The 8,288-nt window shown below is 39.8% G+C and overlaps 1 pseudogene; it reads right to left on the bottom strand.

The window, feature by feature from the left end:
* Positions 1-3,141: 3,141 nt before the first annotated feature.
* The window catches only part of LOC105756979 (uncharacterized), a 54,312-nt pseudogene continuing 49,165 nt past the window's right edge, over positions 3,142-8,288 (bottom strand).

Here is an 8,288-nt window from a genome sequence, read left to right as displayed (position 1 = left end):
GACTGTGAGAGAATAAATTTCTCTTTGTTAAAGCCATCCACTTCTGGTATTTCTATTGGATCAGCACTAGATGACTAAGACAAATGTGTAGCAATAAATAAGTTTTTTGGTAACATTTTCACTTAATTCTTTGACTCCTTTTTGTGTTATATTCCAGAAGTCACCTAATGATCTATTTTCAATTTTTTTTCAAATAATCTGTTGACAACTTGGTCAGGTTTTCCTTCATTTTTTTTATCAAAGAAAGAATTAGAAACCATCTGATTTTCAGAAAAAATTGTTATCAATTATTAAGGTTATGTACCAAGGCATATGAAATGAATTATACTTGTTCTTTTTTACTTAGAGACAACAGTTTAACCTGATATACACAGAAAAAGAGGCACTATTAATACAAATATACATTTGCCAAAATAATATTTTGGAAAAATGCTATTATATCACCACATGTACTAAGCATACTTTTGTAAAAATCTTGGAGTTTCAAATTTGACTTATTCAGTATTTGGAAAATGTCTTTCATACACTCTACTTCACTAAGCCAGTTATCATTGTCAACTCAATCAGCCAAATCAGACTTACTTTCTGTCAGAAAAAGTTTGATTTATTTTTCAGTTTATTAAATATGTCAATACATTTTACTGTGACAACCATCTCACTTCTGATTTCTAAGACAGTTAAAGAATGGATCCTTGACATGAGTCTGCTGCCTAAATGAAATAAGGCATGTCGCCTTCGATATTTCTTACTGATAATAATTGCTTTGCTATCATGAAACTCAACATCAGGAAAAAATGTATTCTTTGACACTAGTAATAGGTGAAATGAGGTCATTAAATGAAAATTTTCATTATCTCCTCTACTTTAAGGAATATTTGTTGCCCAATGGTTAAGCACTCGCTGCTAACTGAAGTGTTGGTGGTTCAAACCTACCCAGAGGCTCCAAGGGAGAAAAGACTTGGTGATCTGCTCCCATAAAGATTACAGCCTAGAAAACCCTATAGGGCAGTTCTACTCTGTCACCTTGGGTTGCTATGAGTTGTAAATCAACTCAAAAGCACCTAACAACAAGAACTCTACAATATAGCTGAATTCAGAACATTCCAACACCATACTTTACAGAAGACAAGAGAAGACGAAAAGCACTACTTAAGTTTATGGCATCTTCATTAAAAGAGCTTTAAGGTTGACCCCAATATTTCAATTGTCTTTTGGTTTGTTTGATGCTTCAAAGGACTTAAATGAAAGGCTAACACTTACTAAAATGTTATAAAGCCTGAGAAGAGCAGTTGAGGATGGAGTGGTAGCAGTGATGTGCTTGTAAATGTTTAAAAACTGGTTTTGAAAAAAAAAAGCGTATATGTATATACATACATAAGTTTATTATAAGTTTAACTGGTATAAATGATGTGAAAATCCTATAAAGCAGAGTTTTACTCTGAAATACATAGGGTCCTCATGAGTTCAAATCAACTCAGTGGCAATTGGTTTAGCACACAATTTATAAAGAATAATAAAATACACAATATTCTGTTTTATAAATTCAGCATAGGGAATTGATTTTCACAGGATGCTTTTGTTAATTTTTGCTGAACTCTTGTACCCATAGCCAACCATTGGTTACAATTGATGAAGGAATGGAGTTCTGAAATGAATGCAGATGGATAATTCGTTTACAACAGCAAAAAAGATGAAAGCAAAACAACTAAAACATATTTCAGAACTTGACTCATTTGTCTTTGATGTGATTGATTTTTTTGCTGACCAGATAATTGTTTTTAATTCCTGAAGAATATTTCCTCAAAGTTTTATACTATACAAAATGTAACGGACACTTTTAAATTTAATCTCGATTCCCAATATTTTCTTCTTCACTTTTTTAACTCTAGTCTTTGTTGATTTCCTTGGAGATTTCAGCTACCAAGGTGATGCCACTGCATGCAGAGCTGGGAAGAGATGTGCAGCAGTACACTGTTATATAATATTTCCAACACACAGGTACAATAGATGTAAATAATCTCAAAAGCATAAGTAATATTAAAAATGTAAAATTACAGGGGAGTGATGAATATTGAATATTTGCTATTTTTGTTTTTAATATAATGTGATTATAAGTTTATATAATTTAAGTTTTAGTAATGATTGTGTTCAAAAACTGGTTCACAAAATTTCTGAAAATGTAACAATTGTCTCTAATAAGCCATTTCCACCCCACCAGTGGGTGGAAGGCTAAGATAAACAGAATGACTCCTGACTACAAGTATGTTCTCAAGGAGATTCATTTTAAGAAAAGGGACATATGAAATTTGAAAATCTAGAAATAGATTCCCTTACTTTTTAAATTATTTTCCAGGTCCTTCAACGAATAATGCTGTCTTAGGCTGAGTTCTCTAGAGAAGTAAAACCAGTGAGAGAAAGCAAGAGAGAGAGAGATAGAGACAGACACACACACACAGAGACAGAGAGAGACAGAAAGAGATTTATCACAAGGAAATGGATCATATGATTGTACAGGCTGGCAAGTCCCAAGGCCATGGGTCAAGTGTCAGGCTGGAGGCCACTCCTGACTCACATAGATGCAGGGATTGACAACCCAAGATCAGCAGGTGAGATGGCAGGCCTCTGGCTCACAGGCTGTGGAGGCTGATGAATCTCAAGATTGGTAGATAAGCTGCAAGCTCCAGTCCCAAGAAACAGAAGTCAGATGATGACAAGCTGGAAGCAGGATCCAGAGTGACAGCCTTGCTGGAAAGTCCATTTATATACTGGAAGCAGACCACACCCCCAAGGAAACTCCCTTTGAACTGACTGGCTGCTTATAGCAGATCTCATCATGGAGTTGATTATATCATTACACAACTTTCAAACTACTGAGAATCATGGCCAGCAAAGTTGATACTCAGCCTTAACAATCACAGTCCACCCCTTGTCAACTTGGTACCTGTATACATATCCTTAAACCATACATAATTGCTAAACAAGACAATTATAAAGTCATACTTGTGCCTAACATGATACAAACAACACACATACAACCAAAAATTCACTAGCTTCATTTACATCTTATATTTTATAAGTGAAGAAAACAAAAATATTTGATGTATACATACAAGGAAGAAATATTCATAATAATAACAGTCTTCATTTCTGCAACTGGTCATGTGATCATAGCTGGTATTTAGAACTACCTTCTTCTGCTATCTTTCCGTATTCCCTTTGCCCTCAGCAAGCACCTCAGCTGGTTGTGGTTCTTTGCCTGGTGGGGTGTCCCAAACCTTCATTCCTGAAGGGTCTGGGCCAAGTAGTCATATTGGAATTGGGTTTCTGTAGTGTTCCATTTGTTGGTGAAGAATGTTCAATATACCGTGGAAGTGCCAAAAGAACAAATCAATCTGTCCTGGAAGAAGTATAACCAGAATGCTCCTTAGAAGCAAGGATGGCGAGACTACGTCTTGCATATTTGGATATGTTGTCAGGAGAGATCACTCCCTGGAGAAGGACATCATGCTTGGTAAAGTAGAGGGTCAATGAAAAAGAGGAAGACCCTCAATGAGATGGATTGACACAAGGGTTGCAACAATGGGCTCAGGCATAGCAACAATTGTGAGCATGGCACAGGACTGGGCAGTGTTTCGTTCTGTAGTGCATAGGGTCACTATAAGTCGGAACTGACTCTACAGCATCTAACAACAATTACAACAGTTTTCCATTGACTTCATCACAGGGCATGGTAATACTAAAAGAGGCACTAAGGGATCTGCTGTATTCCAGACATACTCTTCTTTACCTCCATTATGTAATATCAATCTGATTTCCCTTAGGTAATCAGGATCAATCACACCAGCCAATATGGTAACTCCCTTCTTTGCCTGTTGATCCAGAGGCATGGGCGTCCAAAGTGGCTGGGCAGCATTCTTAACCTCCAGTTCAATGGAATCAGTGTGTGCGTCCAGGTGGGAGCATTCCTCCTTTTGGAACTAAGACCTCTAGACCCAGAGAGCATAGGGTCATAGGGATTGGAAGCAAAAATTTTGTGAGTGGGTCACTAGAGTTAATAGTGAGTGGTGCCGCTCCCATTTCCACCCTTGATTCCTGGACCCGTGAATCCTGGCTGTGGGATAAACAGCACCAAATATTTGATGCTGGGTTGGGGCTTTTCCGGCTTCTTGGGGATGTTGGCCCAACCCTGCAAGGTATTGCCACCTAGCTGGTGCCGTAATTGTGTCTTTAGAAAGTCATTTCATTGTTCTATCAAGCCAGCCACTTCAGGATGATGGAGAACATGGTAAGACCAGTGAATTCCATGAGCATGGACCCACTGACATGCTTCCTTTGTTGTGAAGTGAGTCCGTTGATCCGAGGTGATGCAGTGTGGGATACCATGATGGTGGATAACGCATTCTGTGAGTCAATGGATGGTAGTTTTGGCAGACGTATTGAGTGCAGGGAAGGCAACTTTGTATCTAGAGTAAGGGTCTATCTCTGTAAGAACTAAATGCTGCCCTTTCCATGATGGAAGTGGTCCAATATACTCAGCCTGCCACCAGGTTGGTAGTTGATCATCTCGAGGAATGGTGCTATATCGGGGATTCGCAGTTGGTCTCTGCTGTTGGCAGACTGGGCACCCAGCTGCAGCTGTAGCCATGTCAGCCGTGGTGAGTGAAAATCCGTGTTGCTGAGCCAATGCATAACCTTCATCTCTGCCACCCTGGCCACTTTGTTCATGAGCTCATTGGGTAATGATTAGAGTGGCCAGGGAAAGAAGTTGACTGGTTTCTACAGAATGGGTCATTCTATCCACCTGATTTTTAAAATTCTCCTCTGCTGAGGTCACCCTTTGGTGAGCATTCGCATGAGACAAAAATATCTTCACTGCTTTGGCCCACTCAGAGAAGTCTATCCACATATCTCTTCCCCATACATCCTTTTCACCAAATTCCCAGTCATTTTTTTCCAAGTCCTTGACTATCCAGCCAAACCACTGACCATAGCCCATGACCAGAATACAATCACACACCTGATGATCCAATTATTAAAATTTTCAAAAGTGATGGATTTGGGCTAATATACCTATGAAAAGAAAAGCATTAGCTAGTGCAGTGTATCAAGGATTTGAAAAATAAGAGGAAAATCTTATCCATAAGAAAAATGTGATTTAATGGCTATTGCTAACTATACTGAAGCTCTAGAAAAGGTAATGACAGACTGAGAGTGATTAATAGGCAGTTAAAATGTGAAAGTCTGAGGGTCATTTTGGTAGTATATAAACAGGCTCTCATTTCCTGCATTGGGAGGACAGAGAAAACTGGAGACCAGGGCCAGGATTTAATTGGCAGAGTTGCTGAGCTCCATAAAAGGTTACATGACAAATCAAAGTAGATCAGCTATGCCAATGGCTGACCCTATTTGGATAAGAATGGAACCCTGACACTGGGATGAGGACATCTGGGATGACGTCCCGAAAAATCTTGGATTTCCAAGTCCCTTTAAACCTTCTCAGGCTCATTGTTAAGGGTTTGGGTCCTCTCCAATCATGGGGTTCCTAAAAAGTTAACATGTACCACCCTCAGAATCTCCCTCCACTTCTTCTTTTAGCCACTAGGGCTAAGAATAAGGTTAAGTACAGCTGTCAACACAATGGGTCTTAAAAGAGAAGAGAGGGACTGTACCTGAAAGGTGTGCAAGACATAGTCAGGACGGACCTGCAGGAACTAGAAGAGCATACAGGAGAGATTCTGAGAGTTCTTGATCAAGTGGGCTAGAATTTATGATTGGATAAGGAAGGCTTTTTGATTTAAGAGTACTCACCTTGTATATAAGATTTAATACTCTGGTGAAGATTTTATCTCCTGAACTTCCTAGAAATATATAAAATGATTAATTGTAGAAGTAAAGGGGGCATGAGCCAAGTTATATTCTAAGACAGTAATGTGATCCCAGATTTTTAAATAAATTCATTAAGAACAGTATTAAAGAAGCTAAGTAACAATAATAAACTGTTTAAGGGCCTACAAAGATAGTACTAAAACCAAACTCATTGTTGTTGAGTTGTTTCTGACTCAAAACAAACAGGCAGTTATTGATAAAGATAAAACAGAAATGGATTAAATAGAAAACAAACAAGCAGAAGTCCCCAGTAGGTTTTCATTAATAAACCAAAATCTGAGTTGCTAAGAACAGACCTACCCAGTTTGGGAGAAAAAATATGGAAGATATAAGTAAGCAACATTAATAATGAAAAAATACTATGCAAAATTTTATACCACTAAATTAAAAAATATGAATGAAATGTATAATTTTCTATGAAAATTTTACTTTCCATAATTGACTCAAGAGACAATAAAATACCTGAATTTATCAATATTCTTAACAAAATTGGAAAATCCTTCATGATCTATTGCCTATAAATCTTCTTAACTTTTAAGAAAAATGTATCAAGAATTCAAGGGACAAATAAGTTCTGTTTTGGAAACTATTTCAGAACAAAGAAAATAATTAAAATCTGATTGTAAAACTAACACTAAAACTAAATGATGTGCAAATAGATAAAATATAGAACAATCTGACTCATGAATATAAATGGTTTTAGAGTTAAACTCTAAAATAAAATACTAGCAAACTGAAGACAGCTGTGTATTAAAATGGAGCCGTGGTGGTGCAGTGGTTAAGTGTTCAGCTGCTAAACAACAGGTCAGCAGTTAGAATCCACTAGCCACTCCTTGGAAACCCTATGGGGCAGTTCTACTGTGTCCTATAGGGTTACTATGAGTTGGCAGTGGGTGGTGTATTAAAACATTGTGCCCAACTTCCAGTCTGGATAAGACGGTATAGGCCCATATCCCCACTAACCACAACTACACACTCTGGAAATAACACCAGAGACAACCAAAGGAGAAAGGCAATAAGAAGGTGAACTGGTTTGGGAACTCAGCACAGGAGGAATAAACCAGTGGTAGAAAGTTTCATATGCTTCCATCCAACCCAAAAGAAGAAATCCATCCAGACCCTGCATTTCCTAACCACCAACCTAGCAACAGAAGGTATCCCAGGTAAGCTCATTCCTCCCCTGGCTTAAATGGGTACCCAGCTGACAACATCAAGTGAGCCTGACACCAACAGTAAGGGAAATCAATCAGTAACCAAAACCAAACCTATTGCCATCGAGTCAATTCTGACTCATAGCGACCCTACAGCGACCCTATAGGACAGAGTAGAACTGCCCCATAGGGTTTCCAAGGAGTGGCTGTGGGATTCAAACTGCTAACCTTTTGGTTAGCAGCTGAACTCTTAACCACTGAGCCACCAGGGCTCCAATCGGCATCCCCACCAATAATAAATAGCCAAGAGAAGTGCTGTCCTTTCTCATTAGTTCTGAGGAATTTCCTCTCCACAGAGAGGCATCAAGGGAGGTATAGGTGGAACTGGCAGGAGGAACTCAGTTACAACAAGCAGTCTGACCTGGGAAGGCTCTTTAATCCTAGAAGCCCGAGATGCACTTTCCCTGCCCAGAGATATCAGGGCAGCTGAGGGCACCTCTAAGGGTATCCTAGGACACCTATTTCCCATCAAGAAACACCTGGAGGAGGTGGGGCCAAGATGGCAGAGTAGTCAGACAATTACTATGGTCCCTCTTACAAAAAAGACGTGAAAAAACAAGTGAATCAATGGTATGTGACAATCTAGGAGCACTGAACATCAAACACAAAGTTGAGGAATCTGACTGAGTGGCAGGGGCAGGGAGAGACAGTTTAGGAGCAGCAAGGAGTTGTCAGACCTGACCTGGTGGGAGCCAGCACCCTTCAGGCTGGATCAGCTCAAGTGTGTGGTGAGGTGGGCAGTGGTGTTTGAGAGGCGAGTTCCACATTGGGAGAGGCCCCGCGGCAGAGAGTCTACTTAGGCTTCCAGAATCAGTGAAAAACAGCACTCAGTTGGCATAAGTACTTGCATCTGGTCCACAGCGCAGATCAAAAAACACCCTTTTTGGGAAAAACCTCTCTCCTGTTTACCTCCCCCATCCCTTCTCTGCACTGGGTCCCAGGCAGGCTTCGGTGATTGCTGAGTCCCCTGGCTGGAAGTAGGATGTGTCACGCACCCTGAGCCATTATCCCTGCCTTGGAGAGGGAACAAATTAACAAACGGGGTAAAAATAACCTGCCAGCTCCCCTAAGTCAGGAACTCAGGGTAGGGACAGTTCCTTTGCCTAGGCACAGGCATAAGGGGTCCAAGGACTTTGAATGCCTTTTACCCCCTGCATAGACTTGTGTGGGCCCATTTCAACAGCATAGGCC

Source organism: Trichechus manatus, unplaced genomic scaffold (assembly GCF_000243295.1).
Source record: "Trichechus manatus latirostris isolate Lorelei unplaced genomic scaffold, TriManLat1.0 scaffold00335, whole genome shotgun sequence".
Taxonomy (NCBI): Eukaryota; Metazoa; Chordata; class Mammalia; order Sirenia; family Trichechidae; genus Trichechus; species Trichechus manatus.
This window is presented reverse-complemented; position numbering and strand designations above follow the sequence as displayed.